The sequence below is a fragment of the Meleagris gallopavo genome, chromosome 14 (assembly GCF_000146605.3).
Source record: "Meleagris gallopavo isolate NT-WF06-2002-E0010 breed Aviagen turkey brand Nicholas breeding stock chromosome 14, Turkey_5.1, whole genome shotgun sequence".
In the NCBI taxonomy this organism is placed as follows: Eukaryota; Metazoa; Chordata; class Aves; order Galliformes; family Phasianidae; genus Meleagris; species Meleagris gallopavo.
The window spans coordinates 18939479-18966195 of NC_015024.2; the positions used below are offsets into that span (position 1 = coordinate 18939479).

Sequence of the window (26717 nt, forward strand, 5' to 3'; positions counted from 1 at the left end):
GCGGTCAGTTTGTCAGGGTTGCAGACGTCTGGAAGTGCATCACTTAAAATAGCAGATATAAAATCCTGCCTCGACACGGGGCTGGATGTTGAAGAAAGCAGTTCAGACAGGCATAGGCATCTGGAATGTGTTTAACTTTCAGGGAAATGACCCCTTCCATGACAGCTGTGTTTTGCTCCATAATGCAATCTCTCGCATTTAAGCTGTTTTCCTAAGACACAGCTAGTTTTTCTCTTTATTAAATATAGAACGAGACCTCATACTGTTACACAATCTCATTTTACCTTCAAAGACTTCATAAAGGTACTTTTGATTCTTTAGAAACACGAGGCACTGGCAGTCAAAACAAAAAGCCAGTTTCACAGGGCTGCCTGGCACACCTGAGGCTGTCAGCAGAGGAGCACTGTGCTGCTCTGAGCCATCTCATCTGAGCAGCATTTGGCAAGCTGGGGTCAGCGTGGCTCAGCCAGCTCACTGAAGTCAGTGCTGTGAGCCCAACACTGAAAGAACACGAAATGAGCCACTGTTGTAAATATTGAATGCTTTTAAAAACGATGCTGCAAGAAATCTGATGTGCTAATGAATAATGCTTAATCTCTTTGCTCTTGCTCTGCAAAGAGTAATTTGAAGCTAAACTATCCAAGAATGCAGTTAGTAAGCAGGTTTATATGTTTTAATCTTCTAATGTGCCAGCAGTCATGGCACGACAGCTCTTTCTCATTGTGTAAGCCACAGCAATTTATGACTGCGTGGGAACTTGAGGCCATTTTAGATCATCAGTCCTTTGCAGGTGCTTGTTTCCAGCTGAAGGTCTGTGCCTCAGACACTACCGATGTAAGTGGAAGTATCAAAGCAGTGTTGTTGTAATCTGGCAAGTCAGAAATAAAATCTCCAATGTGCTGTAGCCAGTGCTTCCCTAGCAGGTTGGGAAGTTTCTACTGCGTGCTTCCATGTATGGGACAATTCGTCATCATGGAGGCTCAATAAGCCTAATGTAAACACAGGCCTTCGTATATATGTATATGCCAGCTGTATCAGTAAACCTCAAAAAGCTAAACTCTAGTGTGCAAATGAGCTATTCTGCTGATACAAGTTATCTCCAACGTGAGATAAGCCTGGCTAGTGATCTAACTTTGAGCAAGCTAGTACGTTCATGGTACTGAATTTGAAAGGATCTGTGGCTGTATGAAAATAATGTCTAAAAGTCTGTGCGCCCTATAGTGTCAGCGCATAATGCAGATACCAACTGCCCCAGGTTTTCCTTTAGCTGTGTATCTATGTTACATTTCATGCATGTATTTTTGAATGTTAATGAACTGAAAGGGAGTGAATGGATGTAGCAAACCTAGGAGAGCCTCGTCAGAGTATTTCAGGAGGTAAGCCTGGGTTTTCCACAGGAGGAAGATAGAGAATGGGGAATTCAGAGTTCAAACACCTTCTTTTAAAAGACAACATTCCTTTCCACGTTCCCTGTAGGGCTCACTCATAGCACGCTTTGTGCTAATTAAAATAAAATTTCAGTTGATAAATCCAGGGACTTTATTTTTGCTAAATACAAAGTCTGACTCTTTGAATAATCAAGTTTCATACTTAGTACATATGCATACTATAAGCAAAGGAGAGAAGTGTCTCCAAAATATGTTGGTCTCTGTACACAGGGGAGTCAGAGAAGGAGAAAAATGTTACAAAGAAGAAACTGAAAGATTTTAAGTATTCCACTGAATGACAAGTGCCCAGGCGTCTTTCAGATACAGACAGGAACACCAGGCAAGCAGCTCTGGATTGAAAATAATACAGAGATGTGTAATTTCTGCTGTCGTTGGGCACCTGTATGGCACAGAAACCTGCAAAAGGACAGCCGTGGCAATAGGCGTGAGAAGAGCAACAAGAGAGAAAGCAGTGTTTCTCAGCCCTGAATGACTCACTGGGGGTTCAACAGAATATCTTCAAGATTTCTTCTGTTTCCTACTGGATATGCTGCTGTGTGATACATTTGGTGTATGTGGAATGCTAGCCAAGCTGCCGCGCATCTTGAGCTCAGCATGGTACTCATCATCAGCCTAAGAAAACCAAAGTGGCTCCATAATTTAGAAACTCTTCCAGATCATGGGTCTTCCTTTCTTCTTTTGTGAAACCAGAAGATGCACTGAGAAATCTAAAGACCAGGAACACTTAGTTTGTAGGAAAGACATGAAAGTATTTGTAGAAGAGTAGAAAGGTCATGCTCCTTGGGAAAGAAGCATTCACTCTTTATTTCGTGCATAGTATAATCCTTGGAAGCAGCGTTGTCAGTGTGACTCAGGCCTTACCCAGAGGAGCTGCTCTAGTGCTGCAGTGTCTTCTAGGGGCTCCTCCAACACCATCTAGTCGCTGTTTTGCATAGGCTGCCTTGGAGAAGATGACTGATAATGCTCTGTGAGTATCGATGTGGAGCAGACTGAAAACAAAGACCTGCAGGTGAAGCGTAATGTATTTTATCACCTGCTGACTCACAAGAAAAAATGCGTTACGGAGAAAGAATATTACTGTTACTGGTTCCAATGTTTATGTCAAATACCTCTCAGCCTCGCTTTGGAAAAGAATGGATGATTATTGCGAGCCATACAATTGCAAAGCAAATAAATAAATAAATCCCAAGTTGTCTGCAGCCAATAAAGTAATTCCATCATATTTTACAGCCCGATAACAGTGAAGCTGTCAGGATGCGCTGCCAACATGCTCTATTTGTGCTGAGGAACTGCCCGGCTGTAAGGCTCCCCGGTTGTTGACGTAGCAGATCTGCATGCAAAAGCCTGCTTTCATCAGCACCCGATTCTGCACCACACACTATCTGCCTCCTGCTGCAGCAAGCATTGCACTGAGCGGCAGCTGGTTCCTTCTCATCTGGTTCTAAACTACAAAGAGCAGAAATTAGGAATGACGTAGCTGGATCATTTATTAAGATAATTAAAATTAATCTAATAATTGAAGTTGTTTTGTTTATTTTTCATACTCAGGCCTCCCCCAGAAAAGCACACCATACACACCATCAAGAGGAGAACGTTCCTATTGCCTTCCAAACGTACAGCCTGACAATTATGAGAATTAGAATGCCCTTCAAAGCAGGGTTTTCCAGATGGTTGTGATGAAGTATGAGAGGTTTATTCGTGTCTTTGCAGTGTAAAAATGAAATGAATAAACCATTGTCATTGAGAGCTCCAGCCCATCCGGGCATTCCATAAAGTGTCATGAGAAATGCTGAACAGTACAGATGTCAGATCTTGGATACGATGGTTCACTGTTCCCAGTAGGTAATGGTGTATTGAGAATAGGTGGTTTGTTTAGATGTATGGGCTTTTCTTCCAATGTAGAGGAATGAGGGTTTGTGTTCTAGGACTTACTAATTTTTTTTTAGTTTTCTATCATTCAAACCACTGAAAAAAAAGATTTCCAATTCCTGTGTATAAATTTGAAACCCTGTCATTAGAGCAATTCATACTGATACGTGTCCATAAATTAGTGTAGCCACAGAATTCTGCAAATTCAGAAAGCAGATGTGTTGGCAGTTTTTCTCAGGAGAGAATTCTGTGCGTCAGGGTGCATGTCGAGAGAACCAGAGCTGTTCTCTCTGGATTCATTTTGATGTGCAGTTGCAGAACATATAATAGCACCCTTGGTATCTGACAGGGTCTGGTGGTTAGTATTACAGACAGCATTCCGGATTGTATCATCTTTTGGACAAAATTCCAGATCAGCTGTCTTAACAAGAAGGCAGGTTTTTCATCAGTTTCAGATAAGCTAGAAAGTCACTTGGTGCCTAATGAATTGTGACATCTTCTGTTGGTTTGGTTCTTGCAGTCGTGTGGAAAATATCTATGAAAGGCATTGGCCATTAATAAAACAGAAAACGACACAAGCAGCACAGACAGCATTGTCTGATGATTCATTGCACTGGGAATCAGGACACGCAGGCTCCGTGACTGCAGATAATAGAGGCAGTGCCAAGGGAAGTTGCATGCTTTTTCAGGTGCAGTCACAGCACCTGCAGAACAGCACAGCTCAGGGCTGCCAGAACAGAGTCCTGTGGGTTGGAGTGATCCAGCACTGCTGAACTACACATGGCACAGGACAAAGCAAAGGTTACCCTGTGTTAAGCATCTCTCTCTGGTTAGCAGTGCATCTTTTATCAAACAGTTCTTTTTCACAGTTAAAGCCAGTAAAGTAACGTAAAGATTTTTTTGCTGGACACAGAAAAATACCCACTGGACAAAGGAAGCAGTTATCTTCTTCTCCTGTCAGAAGAGAGAAAGACAATTCCTTTCATGAAGTCAGCAGGCTAGCAATAGTACCATTACAGGCAAAGCAGCCCCGATTCTGCTATCAGTTAGCCACGTGCTCTCGCCAGCAGATGCCCTGCAGTATTGCCTCCGTAATGACAACGGAGCGATTTTCTTTGTTTTGCTTTAAAATCGAGTAAAAGGACCTCAGATCCTTAGATTTTTTAAATTAAATTTACAGTTTGATGTTGTCATTGAAGTAAACAGGAAAGCCTGTGGGAAAGGGATAATGGCTCCGTGCTTTTTGAGAAGCCCCATGCAGGATGCACCAGGGCCGCGCTCTGCTCCGCGCTCTGCCAGATTCCTTTCTCCAGAAGCAGCTCTCAGACTTTTCCCCTGGACATCTGTGTACTTCAGGTCACAGCCTCCTCTTACAACATCCTTAACAAAAAAAGTAAGTCGTTCAAGAGGGGGGGTTATATAACTGAATATCTATAATTAAACCCAGCTATGACACCAATAATCACACTGCATGAAACAAGAACTCAAACTACAGACCTGGCAAGAAAAGCATGGCTCGGGGGACAGGGCGGAATCCAGAACTGACGCAGGTCTCTGGTTCAAGTGTGGCTCTATCAGAAACAGCCAAAGGCTATTTTTATCTCTGGTATACGTGGTGGCTCTTTAATAAGCACTTTGTCCAAATCTCACTGAGGTCAGTAAGAGCCTTTCCATTTTCTTCATGTGTCTTTGAATGTAACTGCTGGTAGACGGGCCTGGTGCAGCTAGCTGTACCCATAGCAGTTATCTTTCCTTCTGACAGTTGTAGCAGGAAGGTTACAAAGGCTCCTCTCCTCTACAGAATTACTTGTACAGTCACAGCTCATCAGGCAATGGATGTTATAACTTAACATCTCATGGAAGAAAAGCTTCCAACTATGCACAGCCTCCAAACAAAGCTACAGCCCATTGCTGTGCTCGCCAAACTATTCAATATTTGTGAGCTCTGCATTCTGCACAGTTGGAGTCTAAGCAGATGGGTGCTTAATAGTGAAGGAAACACATTCATATGTGGCTGTGCATCTCTGGACTGAGCTGCTCTTCCTCACGCTGTCAGCCAGGATGTTCCAGCAGTGAGTGGGAAGGATGCAGGATCAGTGCAAATTCTGACCCACCTCTGCAGCACCACCTGCTTCTAGATGAGAGCACTGGATAAGCAACATTTCTTCTGGATGACAGAATAAACCTGACTTATCTCTGGGTCCAAACTTCAAAGGGTCAAGTTGCTAAAATCCTCCCCCAGCGCTGAGAGCTGAGGCAACTAATTGCTTCCATTTCAGAAGCATTTCCATCTTCTGGCACCACACACAGCCACAGAAAATTGCTGCCCACCCAGCTGCAAAGATCTGAGAGGCAGACAGCACCTTGGGGATGGAAGGCTGGAAAGCAAAGTACAGATCTGTGTCACTGACATGTTGACGTGAAAATTCACACTGATGACAATCCACATCTCCTGGTAACATCACATAGTCCAAACAAAGAAAAGTTCCACATAAAAGGTGCACCTGAGGTATGCAAAAGGTTCTTTGGAGCAGATGAAAATATTCCTGGATGCAAGCCTGAGTCCAGCAAGCAGGACCACATTTGGAAAAGGGCAGTAACCATTGTGCCACACAACCTCAGCAACCCAAGGGGGTTTATGATCCATGAGGTCAAATGCAGCAGGTACATTTAAAGAAGAAAAATAGATAAAAAGTAAAAGTGAGTTCAAATTGCATTTGAATTCAAACACCCAACAGCTGCTGAATTTCAATAGGCTTTACGGACTGCTGCCTTCAGACTCCTTTGAAATCCTTGTGAGTAACTCTCCCCACAGATGTGCTCAGGTACGAGTACCTTGCTTACCAGGGTATCTTTAAATGGGATCTGTTCAGCTCTGTGCAGCTGTCTGTGGCCATACGTCCAGTGGCAAAAAAGTTCAGAACAGAAGTATGCAACTTCAGAGATGTCTTATCTGGAAGCAGTATAACGCTATCACATGGGTGTTTTCTTTAAATATCTCCAAGTGTTTCTATCCTATTCCCCATAGGTAGACCAGCACAGGGCATGGCACGCTTATTTTAAGGTGTTGTTCATATAAGGCTGATAGGGATGTGACAAGTGTAAGATTAAATAAGATTGCAAAACCAAACACGTCTCATGCCTCTCTGTCCCTTGCATCTGAAAGCACAGCTAATGGTTTTCATCTAACGGGATCTATGGGAGAAGTTCTCTAGTCCTGCACTGTGAGCTCTACAAGGAAAGCACTGGAGCCCGTCCCATCTCTGCAGGCTCCTTCCAGCAGCACAGATTTGCAGCACCCACTGTGATGAAGGATGCACAAATGTTTTCTAATGTATAAATGGCAGCTTCAAGGAGAAATGTGGCTACCAATGAAATCATCAGAGAACTGAGTTCTGCCATTCGCTGCAGTGACACCAGGGTTTCTTCCATGCTGTCAGCATTTCTAGGTGTATTTCTGTATATTACTACTGACATAAGTTTCTCTGGTGACCCTGATCTCCGTGTGAAAGCTTTCTGGTTGGTGTTCCTTCAATAAACGTTTCATCTAAACTTGAAATGTGTTTTGACAGAAATCCTCAGGAGGACATTTTAAGCCATTTGAAGATACCGGGGCTCATTCATTTCTTCCCACAAATATCATGCTAAGATTTTCTCCACCCGTGAGCACCACAGAAATTCATATGGAATTAAACTCAGCATCTGATACAAGGCATTGTTTTTTTGAAAGAAAGTGCTGTATGAGCTTCATATAGAACTAGAAGAAATTTAAGTATAATTTCTTGATAGTCATTATTAGCTAAAGTTTTCAGCATAACGAAGGAGCTCGATCTTTTGTGTGCTGGGAATACAGCACATCCCAGGAATTGGAAGGAGTTTTTATTTTGCAGTGCTCCTCCTTCTGTCTTAACCTGCCTGCCTGTTGCCAGAGTGGTTATGAAACAAAAGTAGAAATATCTCCCTCGAGAGTCACCTGGCAGAACCCCCTGAAGCAGAATGAGGCATCTCGTCACTGACAACATAAGGCAAAAAATATGCTGCTCTCCAAATCAGGGCTGTGAGGAGATTCACGACCTGCAGGATGTAAAAGGACACGAGGAAGATGACTCCTCTATTGCCTTAAGGTCTTTGATATGCAATTGAATCAGCGCTTGCCCTCAGCAAATTCTGTAAAAGGCTCTTGGCATTTTAAGAAGAGGGCAGCAAAGGAAATTGTCCAGAAAAGCAAACTTCATTCAGTTCACTGTCTGTAGGGATACAGCATCCCTGCTGGATGCTAAGCAATCTCAAACATTCTAGGGTAGGATACAGATGGTTCCACTGACAGTCATTCACTGTCTACCCCAGTGATTGCCTTGTCCATGTGCACGACTGCAGGCAGCTTGGGAAGGCAGCAGCAGTCCCACTCATTTCTATGGGCCCGTTTCCAGTTAAAGCAGTGCATTTCCACGGGGCTCAAACACTGCAGCTCGCAGCAGTGGGCTGTGCAGAAAGCACTGAGGGATCTGGGGCGCACTTTAACTTTCACTTCTGCGAATCACAAGGAACAAAAGTAGATTTAATGGGCACTTTACAACTCTAACAAAGTTTGCCAGCTTATTCTTGTTTGTTATCTTCATCTTCTGCCATTTCTGAATGCGTAGTTCATTTTCTATCCTGCTCTTCAGAATCAAGTTTCCTTTCTTCCCGTTTCTTCCTAGGTGACTCTTTCCCTTGCTCTCCATCCTCCCATATACACAGTGACAGCACAAATAGGGAAATTTTCCTCCAAGGCTTCAGATCTCTGTGTCTCTGACATGACTGACTTCTTCTGCCTTTGTAGCATCCGAAAAATCCGGCGGCACCTTTTGATTCTAAGGCAAGTAGGAAGGCTTACCTGGCAGCTGCTGAGAACTTTCCTACGTGTGTTAAACAAAGCAAATGAGCTTTGAACGCCTTGTAGTGATGAGGAGAGAGGTGGTAGTGCTGTGCCTGCCTGAGTTCAGTGTGAGTGCCAAGGGTGCAGTTCCATCCTCGTGTGCCGGAGGAGGAAGTGCTGGAAGCAGAGCCGTCGCTGCCAGCCTCACAGCACTGCACTGCACGGCTCAGCCACTGCAGGAGTAGCATAAGGACCTCTACCCACCCACCTCCCTGCTGACAAACGCCTTGGGCTGTGTGTCTCAGGAGATGGCTCAGACAACCTGAGGAACAGAGCCTTTATCAGCAGGACTCCAGGCAGCGTAAAGTGTCCTTTTGTGCACACATTAATTCCCAGATTGGTCTTTACTGGTAGCCTCTGGTTGATTCAGTACTGAAGAATTCTGGGTTTTGAGTTCATTAACCTAATAAGGCTGGAGTGCCTCAAATCATTTCATGGTTATGTAGTGAACAGACGGTTCTGGGGTGTTGTTTCCTCTTGTCACAGTCAGAGAGCCGTAGCCACTCCTAAAGTCACCACACACACTCAGGGTTGTTTTGCTCAGGCCTTTGTTGGAATTATCTGGAATTTCCAGATGCCCCCAGTGCCCTGAGACACTTTCCAAGCAGGTTACGTGTCACCTCGAAATCCCTGCCACGTCCTCTGCATGTGCCCACCAGCTACCTGTGCAGGGCATCTGCAATTAACTCTCGGTCTCTGGGAGGTGCTGTACAAAACTATTGTAATTCATTTCCTTTCTTTTCAAGGATCAAATGAAAACAAAGGCCTTAACTCAACTCTGGAAGGCAAAACAGTCCATTGACTTTAGGGGGAAGCAGAGTTGAAATTAAAATGGGATTTTTAAACTGGCATGGACCAGATGTTTTGTACGATGGCTACAATAGCTTCTGCAGCCTGTTATCTGCAAAGTCCTGGGGGATCTTGTGCAAGGAGAGATACTATATAAACACTGATATTAATTATCCTGCTATTGTGAAGGCATATCGGTGTCAATTTCAGATGGCTCATGTTAGTATTATGGCTTTTGAAATATGATTTACAATAAAAATAAGTGGGTTTGCTTTCATTCCTGAGAAACATAGAATAGCCTACCACAAAGGGAACCTGCCTGACTCGGAATGAAGTGCTGGTCCGAGGAAACAAAGCAGCTTGGCTGAGCTGAGCCTCACGCATTTGCCCTTCCCTCAGGACCATGAAGGCTCTACCTGCACAGAATTGCTTGCGATGCTGTGAGTTTCTAACCGTGCTGTCACAGCTTTTTGTCAAGTAATTAGTCTTTATTCCTAAGTATTTCAGTCGCATCGGAGGCTTCTTTATTAGTTCTAGTTCTTCAGATGTCTCATCGCAGCCATATCCGTTAGCTCTAAATGAACTTTTCACAGCCGTAGTATCAGCCAAATCCTCTGAAATACCATTCATTATAGACTCGGTTCCATCGGAGATCAATACTCTTGCCATAAATGCCACCTACCTTCCCAGCTCTACAGATCCCTGAGTGTTCGGCCTTTATTCGTGCAGGGCCGCGGATGGCCGCGCACCTTCCTTGCGGGCAGCGCTTTACCGCAGCGCCACCTGGTGGAGCCGGAGCGGCAGCTCCTTCCTCGGCTGGGCGTCAGCAGCTCGGGACGGAGCCGCCAGTCCGAAACGAGACTCCTTGTCATCCCACCGAGTCCCTTCACATTCGCACTACGGAGCGGCTTTGAAAGGCAGCGTCAGGCTCTTGCAGACAAAGCTAAACCAGGAGACATGTCCATTGCATCCTCGTGCTCCGGCTGCTGCTGTGCTGGCCTGCAGAGCAGCCGGTGCCCCGTGTATGCAGGCAAAGAGCAAGGAGAGCAAGGAGCATCCTCAGCACCGACTGCTTCAGTCCACAGCTGCACCCCCGCTGCTCCCTTCATTAGCAGAATTAGTAGCAGAAATAATCTAGTTAACGTTCCTTCATTTTTCCTTCCGAACTCCAGAATTGCACCATGATGAGCCAAAGCACCCTTTGTCCTCATAAATCACAGAAGGTATTTCATTACATCTGTATTCACAACGCAGCAGTGCCCACGGCCGACATTTTCTAAGCTGTACTTTCAAGGGGAAAAGTCCATATATCCTTCCCACCTCACTCAACTTTATTGTTCTTCTCATCTTGGCTCTGAAAAGTCACCCATTAAAGGGATGCACTTTTGTGCAGTACTGAGTCACCACAACTACAGCAAAGTCAGTTCACGGTGCCAATTCTCCCAGTAACTGCTGTTCCTTTCTGTAATCCTGCTCGGTGGCATTTCTAAGAATGAAAGCAGCCTGATGTTGAGGACGTTGTCCCAGAGCTGCCCTGGGAGATCGCAGCCTTCCAAAGTCCTCTCAGAGAGAGGGAAAAGCCAAGTTCATACATTAAACTGAAGTGCCTCCTTGATGTTGTGGGTTAGTGTGATTTCTGTTTCAATGGAACTCAGACTTATCAGAAAGTGCATCTGAGCATTCTAAAATTTCCTCAGCCATACAAAATGAAGGGAAGTCTTACCTTGAATGCAAATTCAGAAACCCAGCTGCATCTATATTCAAGTGGTTCAGTGGGAGCCACTCTCACGTATCCACCTCGGAGCTGCCCACAAAGGCATACTGCAGCACTAAGATCTGCAGGCAGCCTGAGTAGTGCTGGCACAACTGCTTGAACTTCCCTGCCACCTCATTTTCCAGTACCATTACTTTCTGCAATAAGCAGAGAAACCAGGATCAGCTGTCTCGGTACCCGGGGCAGTGTTAACACTTGTGGTTGGGGTAGCAAAGTCATGCTGGGCTTAAACAGCTGCGATCTAACAAATGCCATCTCACTTGAACACTCACCAGAATGTGGCTAAGCTGTCTCAAAGGTCGTTAAAGAAACATTAAATGGAATTTGGCTTGGGCAGATCCACAGCTTTCAGTGCAGCAATAAAAATATTTGTTCTGGTGCAATTTAATTAAAAGCTGAGCGTTCTTGTTTTCCAAATATGTGTGAAGTATAAGAGAAGATACGTAATAATTCTAAAGGAAAACAACTGAATTGTAACAGTATTGACTTTTTTTGCAAGATCACCTGTTGTGTTTCTACCAGGCACTCAGGGCTAAGGAGGAGTGAGGTGTTCAGAGCAGCCCCACTAATAGGTGGGGTATCTCACCCTTCAGGCCATCTATCAGCCTCTAATTGTTGAAGACTAATGAGGGAGTTTACATAGAGATTGGCTTATGCTCAGTTCTGAGAGTTTTCCTATTGACATGAAAGGAAGGTCAAGCTCCAGCTGTCTGCTGCAGGGTTTGCTCCATGAAACACCTGTGTTTGATCAGTGCTGGATAAAGGATAAAGAATTAATTTAGAGAATGCCTAAGAGAGGGCACTGAAGTGGGAGCAAGAAATAGGAACCTACACAGTCTGTCCTTCAGCTACATGTTGTTTTGATTTTTCATGCAGTGAAAACAAAGAAATGCAAAATATAACATGATACATTAATGTCCTGCCTGTAAGGGATTGCAGTCTAATTAAGAGAGCAGCAATGAGTAAAAGCTGCATGGCCAGGCCAAGCTGGAATGCCAGGAATTGATCTGATTTCCTACCAGCAGCAGAGCTGGACTGCAGGTCCTGTGCTGGGGGGATCTGCACAGCAAAACACTGCAGTGCTCTGCCGCTGCCCAGCCCTGCTTCTGAGATCTGGACTGATTTAAAAAGGGAGAAGCGTAAAGAAAGGAAGGTGGGAACTCCCTGAATTGGGAGCTCGTCTCAGAGCAGCCCTGGCTGAGATAGCTTTGTGCAGCACTGCCCAGCAGCAGGACGAGGCCCAGCAGCAGCCAGGAGCTCAGATCAGCGCTCGTCCATCCATCCTTGTGCATCCTTCTTCCTTCTGGAGCACAGAAGCGGCGCCTGGCTGGGCGGGGGAGCAGTGCAGCACAGCAGAAGGGCTGCTGTAGAGATGAGGGGCCCTTCCCAGTGACTCCTGCTGTTGATTCCTGTACCCTGACTTCTTCCTGCACAGCCCCAGGCTTCTAGTGCCACTATGACAGATGTCTGCTTTGCATCCAGCCTCTACTCTCAGCTGGGGACACCCTCTGCTGGCCTTTGGTCGCAGTGGGGTATGGGATAAGCAGCTGAAATGCTCCGGCGTCCCAGACTTTGCTGTACAGAAACGAGAAGAAAACAAGTAATCAGTCCTGTGTACAAGGGCCCAGGGCCGAATATTTCTCTGCTGGAAAAGATGTTATCTGACAGCAGCGTGCACGTGATGGCTGTCCTGAACAGCCCTGTCATACCAGAGATCAACCTGAAACTTGTTCAGGTCCCTCTTTAAGGAGAGGACAATCTGGAAACCCGAACTTCTCTCTCCTACATTTATTAGGGCAGTACACAACTCTTCGCATCAGTTAGGTGTAAAACTCTGTTCCTTGCCCTTGGGGGCTAGCTGGCATTCTTCAGAGTGAAATGCATCTTTCCCCAGAGCTTACGTGTTGTCTCCATCCATTAAAATCACACACACTGCAGCATTCAAATGGATCAGCTGTAAGTGGGATGCTGTTGCCTATCTGCTGAGATTGGATGGGTTAGCACCTAACCAGCATGGTTAAATGGTCCTTTCCTTAGCCATCCAGCAATGGAACACAGACACCACATACAGGAGAGCTTTGGAATGGACGTGCTTTCACTATGACAGCTGGATTCCCCTAATTTAGGCCTGGCTACTGCGTGTAAGAGCAGGCGTAGGAACAGAGCACAGGGCAGCATTCAGCCCTGGAGGAGCTGGATCTGCTCTGCCTGTTCACAGCCCTAACAAGTGTCACATTAGCCAGAACCTACTCGTGTAGAAAGATGTCTCTTGTCAAGAGTTAATTATTAATAGATAAATTCAACAGAGAATTTTAATAAGAGATAAGATTAACCCAATTCAGGTATTCCAAACATAGATATCATCTCTACATTAATCTGTCTGGCTCTTTAAGCGTTTCTTTCATGTCTATTGGTATATATCTGAATACTCCATCGCAGAACTGATGCTGCATTCTTCCTCCTATTATCTGGGCATTAACTTTTTTAGACAATCTTAGCTTTGGGGGACACTAATGCTCTGCTGTATCAACGCTTTTCAAATTGTAAGCTTCTCTGAGGGACGGGAAAAGGGCAAATTGCAGGGTGGGATCCACGTGCCTGGAAAGAAAGGGACTCAATGCATAACTAACACTGCTGGCTCAGGGAATGAAGTCAGACCCCCAGGAAGGCAAGCAGGGCACACCAGGGACTGGGGCCAGCTTCATTTCAGTGACCATTGGCCACTTCTCGACTGGCAAAATCACATTTCAAGGATTCACAAACAAATTTTACTAATATAAGTAAAGTCAAGGGTGTGAACAACCATCTAATTAGTTTGCAGTGGAAAGCAAGAGAAGCCACACATTCTAGAATGGCTGATGCCATTTTGGTTTTAGAGGTGATGTAAAAGTCTCAATGAAACACATTTGCTTTTCAAAGAAATATTGAGAAGTTTCCAGTAACAATTCCTTCTTCCCTCCCTCCCTCCCCCTTCCTGTAAATGTTTCAAGCTCTGATTTTGATCAGCAACTAGGAAAATACTTGTAAAGCCCATCTAATATTTACAGATGGTTAGTGGCAGGAATAGTAACTTCCTTTTGCATTTTGCAGTGGGTGCCTCACGCTTCATATTTCTCTGAGCCTGTCACCATGTGTGACATCACTCCGGGAAGCCAAAATAAAAATGAATCACTTGTGAAGCTCCTGCATCTCCTCTCGGTCAGCCTTTCCAAATCCCATCAGAGGGGGCTGAGAAAGAAGCAAGTTTCCCTCACGAAGAGCAGACAAGGCTGCAGACACGGTGTGCCTGAAGGGAGCCCTGCTGCGCTCCCTGCAATGCCTGGGGCTGCGTGCGGTCAGTGCTGCGCCGGCTGGATGGAACATTTCTCCTCTCTTCTATTTTTAAGGGGCAGAGATTGTTCTCTGAGGAGTGAACAAGAAATATGTAAAGAATCACCCAGTCTCTCCTACAGGATATTTTTTCATTACTATCTAAGGCGAGGTCTCTGCATTAAGTTGTCAGATACTCAGATTTTCCATCTTCTGAGCCAAACCTTTCGGTTCTTTCTCAATCAAAATTCCGATTGATCTGTCCTTACTTATTTTAAGTAAGTACAATCAGACTACAGCCAGGTTAAAATATGAGTAAAAGCTCTTTGGAGGATGGGCTACTATGTGAAGTGCTGTTGTCAGGTCTTACTGAAGAAACATCCCTGCTGCCCAGGCAGACCTGATTCTGCTTTTGGAACATCACTGGCATGAATCGATGGCAAAGGCTGCATTTCCCTGGGGACCCATTGCCCACACCGAGGAGTGCAGCTGCTGCCCAGGTGCAGGGCTGGCACTGCGGGCTGGGAGGAGCCTTGGTGGTGCTCTCACTTCTCTGTATTCTTTCTTTCAAAAATTAGGGCAATACAAGCTCACACAAGCTCTCCTCCAGAAAACACAATTTGTTTTGACACCTATGGCACAATGGGGTGCTATAATGATCTCCAGCAAGCCTTTCCCTTACCAGGGATCTGTCTGTTCCTTGTAAGAATAATCACAGATTGACAAAGTTCATTGCAGCGTGCGCACCACGAGCCCTTGAAGATCTGCAATCTGCTCCCATGAGCAGAACCCAGCAGTGCATCCTCAGGCTGCTGTGCCCTGCAGTGCCCCATCATCTGTGGGCCTGGTGCTTTCCCCTGATTTGCCCGCTGTTTTGTGCAACTCAAATTAAAAATGTAGAAGGAGCAGCCCTGGCATGAATGTTAATCACCAGTGTTCCATCCTCAGAAACGTGCTGCAAATCCCTTGGAGCCTCGGCTCTCTCACAGAATAAGGGCAGATTAGGGACAGACTCACAGCGCTCACTTTGTTCTTACTGGAGCAAAGTTCCACTGGCTGCTGAGGAATCGAGCATCACTTTGACACCCGCAGCCTCCCTCAGGGACAAACCTGTGGTATCACAGCATCAAATCACAATGATCCCCATGTCACTGCCGGCTGCAGAGGCTGCGCTTCTCACCGCAGCAGGGCTCAGGAACTGCAGGACTGGCACCAGCATGGCAAGCCGTGTCCCATCAGCTTCTGCACGATGGGAGAATTGTTGCTCCAGGAAAAGAGCAAAGGACATTGCTGTTTTGGCAACCTCCTGCTGGGTGGCTCTGGGAGAGGTGTGAATGCAACCAGTAACCCCTAGTTCCCCAGAGCTGGGACACTGGATCGGGTCTTAATGAGACCTTTGCCTTGGGTCTCCAGGGGCACTTTGCCACAGGAGGTGGTGCTGTGGGCCATGTGTTATAAGCAAGGCTTTTGTACTCAGGCAGACACACAGGTGAGAGAAATTTGGCAAAAGTGACCCCAGTTTTGCTGCTGGCATCCCTACGGAGCAGCAAACTCTACTGCTGTCCATGGAGCCACAAAAAACATTACCGTCCACTATCTGTGTTCATGACCAATGGATTATTGATTCTAATTTCAAACTTAAATCAAGAAAGAAGGTTCGATAGAGAAGTATGTCGTTCATTACCTCACAATTCATTAAATACAGAGGAGTCCACATCTCTGGCAGAATGGCTTTAAAAAAAAAAATCAATGCAGGAATGTTTTTATGAGAAATTACAGATAAAAATTAAAGGCATTTCAAAAGTCTGCCAAGAGTTAGTGTGATACTGGGAAAACTAAGGAAGGGAAAAGCACTCACCAGATATACTTGGGAACAGTTTGTCAAACAGGGAACTCTGCAGGCTCCTCAGGAATTACTGATGACAGAACTTTACAGGACATCATAGAGCAAGACAAGAAACCCACAAAATGAAGCAGTACTCCAGAAGCCGTGGAAGTTTAAGTTGTGCAAAACCACGGGTGCAAAGCCAGAGGAAAGCCAGGAGCCCCCTGGCAGCCACAGGGGCACAGAGAACTCGCAGTCACCATCCGTGCCTCCAGACTCCCATCGTGGTGCTGGGAGGTGAGACAGGAGCAAGACAACAGGCCCAGACCCAGCTGGCATCTTCCACAGCCCACACGCATCCCTTCTATCCAGAGGAGAAAGGAATCAGCATTTATTTTCCTCCTAATAAAGCAGGTTTGTAGGCAGCCGTCCTTCTGTGTTACACCACTGCAACAAAACCAATGACAGACAAAAAACTACAAGGAGAACCAAAGTGTTGAGCTCTTCAGTTCGGTCCAACTAAATGTGACTTCTTTGCCATTAAAATGGAGGAATTATATATAACACCAGTTAAGGAAAGACTAGAAAAATTGCAGGTCCAGGACTGCAGTGTGCTGGGATGGTGCTCCTGGGCAGGGCAGAACAGCCAGGCCCTCAGCCCCACAGCTCCCCACACCTCCTGCCTGAAGCAGCTCCCCGCAATGCCTGCTGATGCCATCTCCGTTTGCTCAGAGGAATTTCATACCCACTCCTCATGAATATTTAGCAATTCACCGGGACATTCCTGTAAAGCAATTTTAAACAGGTGGGGAACATTTTCTGAAAGCCTATTTTGAATTTGCGAATGCTGGAAGCCTCATTAGAAGGATTACAAGTAATACACCATTAATGTGTCCAACAAAAAGAAATTAATTCTGAAGATGAACTACAAATGAACTTCAGATCAAGAATTGTCTGTGGAAATCGCATTGTGATGAAGAGAATAGTGAATACTGGCAACTCAGGACAAGAAAATGAGGCAGAATGAGTGAGTAAATTACTTCTGCATGTGCTGTAGCTGTGGCTGGGCTGAGTCTGCCACTGGGACGTGTGCTATTACTGGAGAAATAAACTTTTTTGTTTTCGTGTCCTGACCCAGCATTTCGGTGATGATTAGTCTATTTTTCAAGACTGTAAGAAAAGGACGGGACAGATGAGAATAAAAAAAGAAGCATCAGGTTAAAACCAGCTCCCAGAAATGGAGATTATGGAGAGCACAGCTCCAGCAGCGCGTTCCCCACAACCTGAGCTGTACCTCACCCAGCTGTGCTGGGACAGCCCCTGCCCTCCCATGCCCTGTGCCCATGCTTTGCTCCCAGACCTCGAAACACAGAGCATCATTACCTCCATTGCTGTGCTGTGAGAGGCAAGGGCTTTCTCACCTAAACGATTAAAACAAAGACAAGGGTGTGCATTGCTCCATCAGGAATGGAGCAGCAGGAGCACAGCATCCCAGCACCGCGGCACCGTCAGGCGGTGGCAGAGCACACCCTGCTCAGCAGGACTCGCGGTGCCCTCCTGCTCTCTTTCAATGACAAAATGACCGTCTGGGCCATCAAAGCAGCAGCTTTAATGAAGCAGGGCGGCCGTGCCGAGGCCCGTGGCTGCCCGGCTCCGGGCTCCATCTGCCCGCATCCTCGCTCACGCCTTCCCCTGCATTGCTCGCGTGTCTCTCTAGATGGCGAATGCTACCTTGCTTAACGAAGTCACTCCTCAACATTTTCACATTCAGGCGTGCACTTCTTGACTCTAATTTACCCTCAACATTTGTACGTGTGCATTCCCCTAATTTCTGTTATCTCAGGTGTTGGAACGATCAGCGTGGTGGAAAGGCAATACAGAATGAAATGACAGAAAGGAAAAGAACGCCCACCTGTCTCCTAACACCTCAGCTCGTGGGGAAAACTCCACAAGGGATAAATCTCCAAAACCAGAGACCTTTTCCCAGTGGCAGTCAGCCCTTAAATGGGATCTAGGAGAGGTGCAGCCAGGCTCCACCCCTTCTGGTCACACCGCTGCATTGCCCTCACCTGTGCTCCTAGGGCTAACCAGTCCTTTCCCAGGTGCTCAATCATTGCTTCAGGTGGTGACTCAACAGTTCCCATAGAGCAGAGTTCAGAGAAGACCTGTGCTTCTGAAATACTGAAACAGACCTCACTAATGGCTCCTAGACTCGTGACCGAATCACTCATGGCATTATCACAGTTTGTATTTAACTAGCTGCAGAAATAATTGGTAATTAGTCATCAACAAAGAAATCTGAAATGATCAAGGATGCATTTCTCAAACTTCCCAATTGAAAAAAAAAAATAAAATCACTGCTCATCTTTTTCTGATTTTCAAAATATAAACCAAGATTCGTAGATGTGGAGATTTCAAGCAAACCTTTGTTCTCTTCTGAACATTTCAGGTTGCTCTGACCACAGTCTGTGCTTTGCTTTCTTTGAGGGATCCAGGCGCAATCTGGGACTAGCAGCTGTTCTCCCTTCAGCCCAGAAAACACCTGAAAAACAACCATTTAATGCACAGTCTTCAGATTTTGGACTGTTTTCGTATTTCTCATCTGAGTTGACTTACCCTACCAAAATAATTGCACAAGTTATGTTTGGGGCTTCAGTGACCTCCTGATGTGATGCCCAAGGGCCGCCAAAGGGACGGCAGCTGACTGCAGGCAGTGAATGCGGATCTGCTGGCCAGCGGGAGCCCACGGGCACCTCCTGCACACAGCCAGCATCTCTGCTTGTCTGGGCTTTGAAATAGGACGGATAGGTGAAACCTCGACAAAAACAGGAGCCAATCCTGAGACAAGAGTCCCTTTACAGAGTGGGGCACCGATGCACTGAAGACCTCTGCTTGGGCTCCTAATGGTGCGTATTTACCAACACAGAGAGTGGGACTCCTCTGCATCCCCTGAGACCGCGGAGTGATCCCTGCACCCACGGGACAGAGATGTGCAGGTAATGCAGCACCCAGAACAGAACCACCCTTCGAGTCTTCAAACCCTCCGTGGAAGGCGCCTTCCTTTCCTTACCACCTCATTTTCTCTCTCTGGGTCAGGATGTTTAAATCCGATGCAAACCTGCATACAGTCAGTTTAATTAAGATCCACAGTGCACTTTGAAATCCTCAGATAAAAGTATTGTTGAATGCAATACATTACATTTCCAAGAGGAGTCGGGCAAGATAAAAAAGTTCCACTCCCCCGTTTGCATTTTAGGCAGATTGGAAGGATCGGGGACCGAAGTACGTTCTAGAATATGTTCAGATGTAGACATTCAGCTTTAATTACTCGGGACAGAACTGCACCGTGTGCCCAACAGCTCTGGGCAAAGGCTCTTTTCACTTTGTGGCCTCTGCGTCACAAATCCATTTATAATTTAGGTAATGAGGTAATGCATGTATGCGCACCCACATATATGAAGGGGTTTATGCCTAGTTCGATTTTAGAAATAGAGAGAGTTTCCAATGCTGCAAGCACTTCTACGTTCACTCAAACGTATGTAATTAATGCCACAGAGATCACCAAAGGAAAAGAAAGTGCTTTCCCAAAGATGGGGACCATCCTCCATTACAAGTCAAGATTTGGTAGAGATATTTCTCACATGAGCGCTCAGTTGAGAAATAACCGAGTAAACTTGGAGTAAGAACTGCTGGTTTTCTTCAGTGCCCATTTTGCTTTCAGCACAGCCTTGTTTGTGGGATTTGTCGGAGTCCCTCTGGAACACTCAGCAGTAGAGTGTAAATTAAATGGGGTGACATAACACGGGTCCCTTCAGTTCTTGTGTAAAAACCCCTTTGTGTGTCTCTGGGTGGATCTGAAGGCCAGGCAGACCCACAGCACAGCACTGAGGATGGCGCGTTGTTGCTGCAGTGATTTATCTCCTGGAGCAGCCAGGTTCTCACTGGGCTGCAGAATGCATCTGGACCGGCCTAATGAGCACATTCCTCACCATCAGAGGCTGCGGAGGGCTTGCAAATATTTCAGACGTGATTCACACAGCCAAAAGGTCTTGTTTACTGATCTGCTATTTATGCCTAGCTCAATTAAAGCTCGTTGGAAAAAAAATAAAATCAAAGATTCCAACACTGGCAGCGCTGATGGAAGTGAGTATCACCTCATTAGAAAGGCTAGAAAAATAACATTCATAATTTTGATCATTTCTTTTGGGTATATTTATATCCCAGTCTGTGCCCAGCTCCATCAAGGCCCCGTGCAGAGCGATGCTGACAGCAGTGAGGTGGATGCCCGGCCAAGCAGCCACCAGCCCTGCTCCTGTGGGGCACTGAGGGGACCTCAGCAGCAGTGAGGGGTGCCCAGGACTGTGAGCAGGGCCGTGCTGAGCCCAGCTCAGCTCCTGCAGCTCTGGAGCAGAAATGCGGCCAGGTACTGGCATGTTCCATCCTTGGGCAGAGAGGTGCAAAGTGCTGTTTCCTGGAGCCTTCGTGGCAGAATTAAATACCAAACATCGGATGTCCCATGAATGTTTGCACTCCTTCTGGTCTGTGAAGCAGCTAGGACTTGTTAAGGTTCAAACAGCACAGCCCTGCTGCGCCCATCAGAGAGGAGGAAGCCGGTAGATGAGTGTGAACATTCACGTGGCAGTGAGCACTGACATCAATATTCAGACATTAATTAGTGGTGGAAAGAAGGCACAACGGTCCTTATGTAGCATTTTTAAATTATGGACCCATTAAATAATAAAGGTTTTGTTCCTTTATTACACCATTAATAAATTTTAAACCGCCATATCTATAAAAAAATACAATTCAGTCAAGTGGAAACCAGACTAATGCGGGTTTAGAAAGAGTGCAACAAATTATAAATGCTTCCTACTTTATCAGCATTACAGAATACTATTCATTTTAAAAATAGCTTTTAAAAACATACGTGGCATGCCATAATGGAGATGGCTGCGTTTCAATACATCATCCCGACAACTCCTTCCACAGCAGTGAGTTCTGCAGGCGCGCCAAGCTCTGTTTTGCAAATGTGGTCCGTCCCACACTGCAGCTAAAAGTTAAAGGAAGCAGTTTTGGCAGTTGATTCAGGGCTGTGCTCTGCTGGGAGCTCGGAGCAGGGCTGCATACAGACACGCCAAGGGGCAGGATGGCCATTCCCTCCTGCTGCGCCTCCCGGGGCTGCAGATAGCCCAGCACACCCAGCCCAGCTCCAGACTGAGCACTCGTACTCACTTTGGATGGTTAAAAATAAAGAGGTTAATAGAAAAAGCTAGTGTAACAGAGTTGCTGCTTTAAAATACTTTGTCCATACACGTTTTCAGTGCTAATTGGCATGGGTGTCCATAGAATGGTGCATTATGCCTGCCTAAATGATGAAGGAGGCAGTTGCCATAGCAAGGAGTGTTTTTATTGACTGCTTAAAGGAAAGAGACACATAAAACCAGAGGTAAGGCCAGAAAATAAATTAGAAAAACCCTTGGGTAGCTCCAGCTTACACTTGAGCTTTCTTTCATTCTTCTTGTGTTATTATTATTCAGCTGCACGGTTCTGTACTACGCACAGAGCAGCAGCTGCAGCCCAGGCAGAGCTTTGCATCCTGCGGGCAGGAGGACAGAGGGACAGAGGGACAGAGGGACAGGAGCACAGGAGCACAGGAGCACAGGGGCTTCTTCTGCATGCACTGAGATGCAGCTCCTGCTCACACTTCTGCAGCTGCACCATTCCTGGCTTTCCATCCCCAGTATTTCAGTGCAGCACAGACTCACTCAGTGTACTTGCAGAGCAGGATGGTTCTTACAGAGCACGTACCAACACACTCGTGCATTCCCTAGTCACATTTTCTTTTACTTAATAACATAAGAATATCCCTAAATTTAATCACAGCTTACTGGGTGCTAATTCAACCAAAAAGGCCAGAATTTGCTAGAAAGCAGATTGTTTTCTCTATAAGCGTCAGAAAGCAGATGTTTTTGCTGTGTGCACTAGAATGATGATCAAACTCTAGATAAAGCTATAACGATAACATTAGCAAAGTCAGCTATTTCGTTACTTTATCAGTTACAAAAAGCAGAATTGTGCACCTGGAAATGGCCATCTCCATTCCCCATGTCGTGGTGTGTTCAGTATCCTTTTGCTCACGCCCTCCTGCAGCACTCTCAGGAGTTTGACTGTGCATTCATCCTTGCCCTGCCCTAGGCACGTGCAGGGTCCTCTGACAGGACACGCAGCTCATACTGATGGCCATGAGCTGCTGCTGGTGGAGCATACTCAGTCTGTTTGCACAGCATGCAGCGTGCTCCGAGCTGAGACACCCATCTCTCATTTTTCCTATTCGATTATGACCAACTCCTATTATTCAAGAGTATTTCAGCTCCATTCATGATGATACACAGACAAATTCTGCACTCTGCACAGCCATTCTGAGAGTAAGCTATCTAGCTTAAATGCAACAAGATCATTTCTGCTCTGAGCAAATGAGAAGAGACTTTTTATTTTGCACATCACTGAGCTCTACGTTTTGGCATTGTTTATTTTACCGAGCCTACTTGAGAGAATTAAAATATTAATACACTGGTGCTATTTAGGTAATAACCAGAGTATGTCTCTCTTTTACATTAATTTCCGAGGAGGGAGATATTTTGAAGACCAATCAGAGAATAAAAGTAACTTCAACCTTTAGGAGGATGAAATCTAACCTTAACCCTAACCCTAACCCTACCCTAACCCTAACCCTAACCCTAACCCTAACCCGTCCCAGACTGAGGCACAGTTACAGACTTCAGTGCTCCGTTCCCCAGCGATCACCAGCTCTGCTCAGTGCATGGCAGCACCGCCCCGTCCCTTGGCAGCTCTCCTGCTCCTGCACCGCTTCCCATCTTCTCCTCTGTGCTCTGGGCGTAAATGCAGGAGGGGCTGAGCGCGGCTTTTCTGAAGCCCGAGGAAATCCTGCTGGAAGGGCCCCAGGGCGGTCAGCGCACGGAGCTTTCAGGAAGGAGTTTGCTTTTAGCGGTGCGTGCAGGATGGGGCGCTGCATGGCTCAGGTGGGCTCGCTGCCCACCACCTGCTGTGTCTTTGTGACCTCTGCCGTGGGACAGGGAAGGGAAAAGCGCCCCTGCTGCCCGTGTCCCCACGGCAGAGGTCAGCCGTGATGAAAACGTACGGGCTCTCTCCGGAAAGTGTCGTTCAGATGCGTTTATCTCCACACGGACTCTCTGTGGACAGAGACGTGTCTCGGTGCCCCATCCATCTCAGCCCTGACTCCAACCTCGAGCTCCCTGAAGCAGCCCCGAGCCCGGGGGAGGCATCTTTCCTGGTGACGGGTCTGAGGACTTACAGCTCCTTAAATCAAATTAGCAGACAGCATCTGAGTGGGAGCCGCTCCGAGATGAATGAGCTGGCATTTTTTAAAGAGTAACAACGAGGTAATAAACAAGATTAACACAGAACCAATGGATGAATGGAGACAAATAGGCGGAATGTCCGTGTCGTGTCACCGGGGTTGCGTGCCAGACTTCTGGCAAAGTGTCTGAGACAGGAGTGGGTGATTCGCACCTCCTAAATCACCGGCATAAATCCTACCCTGCGTTAATGGAACGTGAATGGTCTGCTCCGAAAAAGGGAAAAAGGAAGGGAGTTCAGCACGAGAGGGACGAAGGGCTGCTCACCTCAGCTGCTCCTTGCCTATGAGCCAGGCTCCAAGCAGCACTGTGCTGCCCAGCAGGGCGTGCATTTCCCTGCACGCGAGCAGCCGATGTCCCCGCATCCATCTGCGGACCTCTGACAGACACAGACATCAGCTGAAACCTCCCTTCCCCCGGAGCATCCCTCACTGGACGCTGCTTTGCCTCTCTGCTTCCCCCCTCAGCTCTCCCAGGAAGTTCTCCTCCCTCCCAGCCCCTTTGCTGGGCACACTGCAGAGCAGCCCCAAGTCAGAGCAGTGGAACAACTCCTACAAACCCACGGTGTGGGCAGCAAAAGAGGAAAAAGTCTTTGATTATTCAAAATAAAAACGCAAAAAAGATGATTCATTTTCTTCATCGATGCTATTTGTCACTTCTGTACTGATAGTATTACCGAAGTTGGGGACTGAGACTGATACATGATTTGAAGAGCTTTACTCACTACAAATAATCCTTTGATGATGAAACCAACTGCGTAAATCTTTGGAAGGAAAACCTTGCATGAATATGGCCAAATTAGGAAAGCCATATCACAACAGCTGCGTTCATAACCACACGCATTGCTGTTGTATTTTCTAATCTGCATTACTGGATCTATTTCTGACTACAAACTAGATGACTCACTTGATCACTACCAGTGAAAAAACCCAGGATGTTGACACAAAATACCTCTTGGAGCTGAAAATGCAGTTTGTTGGGGGTTTTGTTGCTGGTTTGGTGGTTGGGTTTTTTTGTTGTTGTTGGTTTTTTTGGGGTTGTTTTTTTTTTCCTCTCTCTGTTGCAACCATACATTTCCACAGACAACCACAGGCAAAACCAATACATGTGGGATTCAGCTTGTTGCATTTGACAGTCAACAGAAGAGGAGCTGCCAGGCTTTCATTGCCACCTGTCTGCCTTTCTGATCAGTTTCTTCCAGCTGTTTTTCTGTCTTTCTCCTCCAATTAAGTTGTTCTTATTGAGGATCCAGGAAATGAAAATTTCTTCCACAACATTTCAACAAAATCCTCATTTTCACTCCTATGCTCATAGAAGAGGAGCAAAACCAAACCCAGCTGCAGAGAAGCATTTTCTATTTCATTTATCCCTTCATATTTGTACAAAAGAGAAAAAATGAAAAATAGCCAGGACTGTACTACCACAAATGCTCTCACTAGAGAACATATCACACTGTGGAGTGATCCCTCTTAAGCAGAGCACTCTCCCCAGTTTGCAGCACACAAGCAGTGCTCAGCAGGCAGGAGCCCACAGCAGCTCCCAGGCTCGGTGCTCCCAGAGCCATCAGACACTGCCTGCATCATCCTCAGCTCATCCTCAGCATCACCAGCACTTCTGGTCATTTCTCATCACCGTCATCTCTGGGCCAGACTTTGACTTGCCTCAGCCACAGAGCTGCCAAGAAGCAATTTTATATTAGCAGCATCAGTGGGGACCTGCGCTGCTCTGGGAGCATCTGTGAGGCTCGTGCCAGCCTGGCAGCACCACCTCCTGTGTGCCATGCGAGGACTCGCACGCAGCTGCAAAACTTTGCTCCTTTTTCTGCAGTGACACTTTTTATTTCTTCACCACAAAACAGGTCAGCATAAATTCCAGGCAGGAATTTGGCCCTTTCCTCCTTGCGGGACTCTTGAAGAAATCAAGAAATCCTGGAGAAAGACCTTCCCACCCTGCACAGCCGCCCTCCTGCAGGAGACCTGGCCAAATCCATCTGAGAACACAGACTGCGACCTGAGCAACGTGTGCTGTGCTGCTTGAGACACATCAGTCACAGGGAGGGGTGTGCTGGAAAGGACAGCCCCGCACAGACAGCCCGAAGCGCCTTCCTCCCTGTCCTCAGCCATTCCACCCCGCAGACAGGTGGCTGCAGGCATGGAAGAGACAGCAAGTCTGCCCCCATCTTCAGCATCTTGTCAGAAGGGGAGAGGAGCTCTGCTAGGTTAAGGAGTGATTACTAACGGGTGTTGCTGCCACTACATCCAGCAGCTCTGCCTGCCGCAGCCACACTGAGCTCGGAGCACCCCTGGGTGACCCAGCAGGGCTCTGCCGCACGCTGCTGTGAGTCAGCAGGAAGCTGAGATCCCCACCATCACTCCCCCTCGTCCATTTGTCCTCACTTTCTGGAACATGACTACTGCAGAGATTTAGCAGCCTTTAGTCATGGGGTGATTTTGTCTTTTCCTAGCACTGAGCTAAGTATAGCACAGCCATTATTCAGAGGCCGTCGGTGATAACGGCTCTGGCGGCTGTCCTGCGGCCACTTGGAGCACTCAGCTGCTCCGTGGGCTGACTGCCGCCCCCCAAGGCTGTGCTGGGCTGGCTGTGTCCTGCAGGCAGCACTGTGCCCTGTGCCCCACCGTGCCCCGCCATCCCCCAACCGAGAGGCTGAAGATGCCCGGGCCCAGCTGAGCACAACTTCCCTCTGCCAGCAGCCATCAGGTGTCCCTGAACATCAGAATAATCTGCCCTTGAAACTGCACCCTCTGGCTATGATCAACTGCAGTTCACTGCATGGGTTGAGTTTTTTCTTATCATCAATTACAATAATCCCAGATGCGTTTTGTTATAGATTAAAGCATCTAGGATGCCTCTGAAACTTCCTCAAAGGTTGGCTTGCTTGTCTTCTAACAGTATGCCTGATTACATCAGGTATGAACTCGGTTCTGCACCTTTTCTATACCTACAGACCAAGGTTTCCCACCGACCAGCCGCCAGCAACCGCTGCATGCTGCTGTGACGCTTTGCAGCTGTTCCCAAGAGCTACAAACACAACTCGGGGTTCTCCATGGGGTGCATCCCTGCCCCAGCAGAGCCCCCTCCCTCCCTGCATGCCCATCACTGCTGGGGGTGGCAGCAGTGCAGGTGGCAGCGTCCCCCCACTGTGCCCCACGGGGCTGAGGAATCTTTGTGAATTCTTTCCTACTGCCCAGGTCACCACGTGCCTGTGTGTGCTGGGAAAGTGAGATCATGTCATCCCATTGCCATGTCAAGTGCTCTCGGTGGCTGCCAAGCTCTCTGCGACGCGGGGCTGACAACAATGCCCGCTCCACATGTCTGCGTAAGGCCAGGGACCGCACCGCTCCAGAGCCTCTTTCCTGGTGGGATTCTG

At 46.9% G+C, this 26717-nt stretch overlaps 2 long non-coding RNA genes across 2 annotated transcripts; both read right to left on the reverse strand.

The window, feature by feature from the left end:
* Nucleotides 1–2958: 2958 nt before the first annotated feature.
* On the reverse strand, nucleotides 2959–12364 carry LOC116217183. The gene is made up of 2 exons (XR_004161353.1): nucleotides 10748–12364; nucleotides 2959–4697 (listed from the first exon to the last, which is right to left on the reverse strand). It is a non-coding gene; the product is annotated as an uncharacterized LOC116217183 (long non-coding RNA).
* A 3370-nt stretch (nucleotides 12365–15734) lies between these two features.
* Nucleotides 15735–17899, reverse strand: LOC109369988. The gene is made up of 3 exons (XR_004161268.1): nucleotides 17845–17899; nucleotides 17316–17353; nucleotides 15735–16716 (listed from the first exon to the last, which is right to left on the reverse strand). It is a non-coding gene; the product is annotated as an uncharacterized LOC109369988 (long non-coding RNA).
* Nucleotides 17900–26717: the final 8818 nt, after the last annotated feature.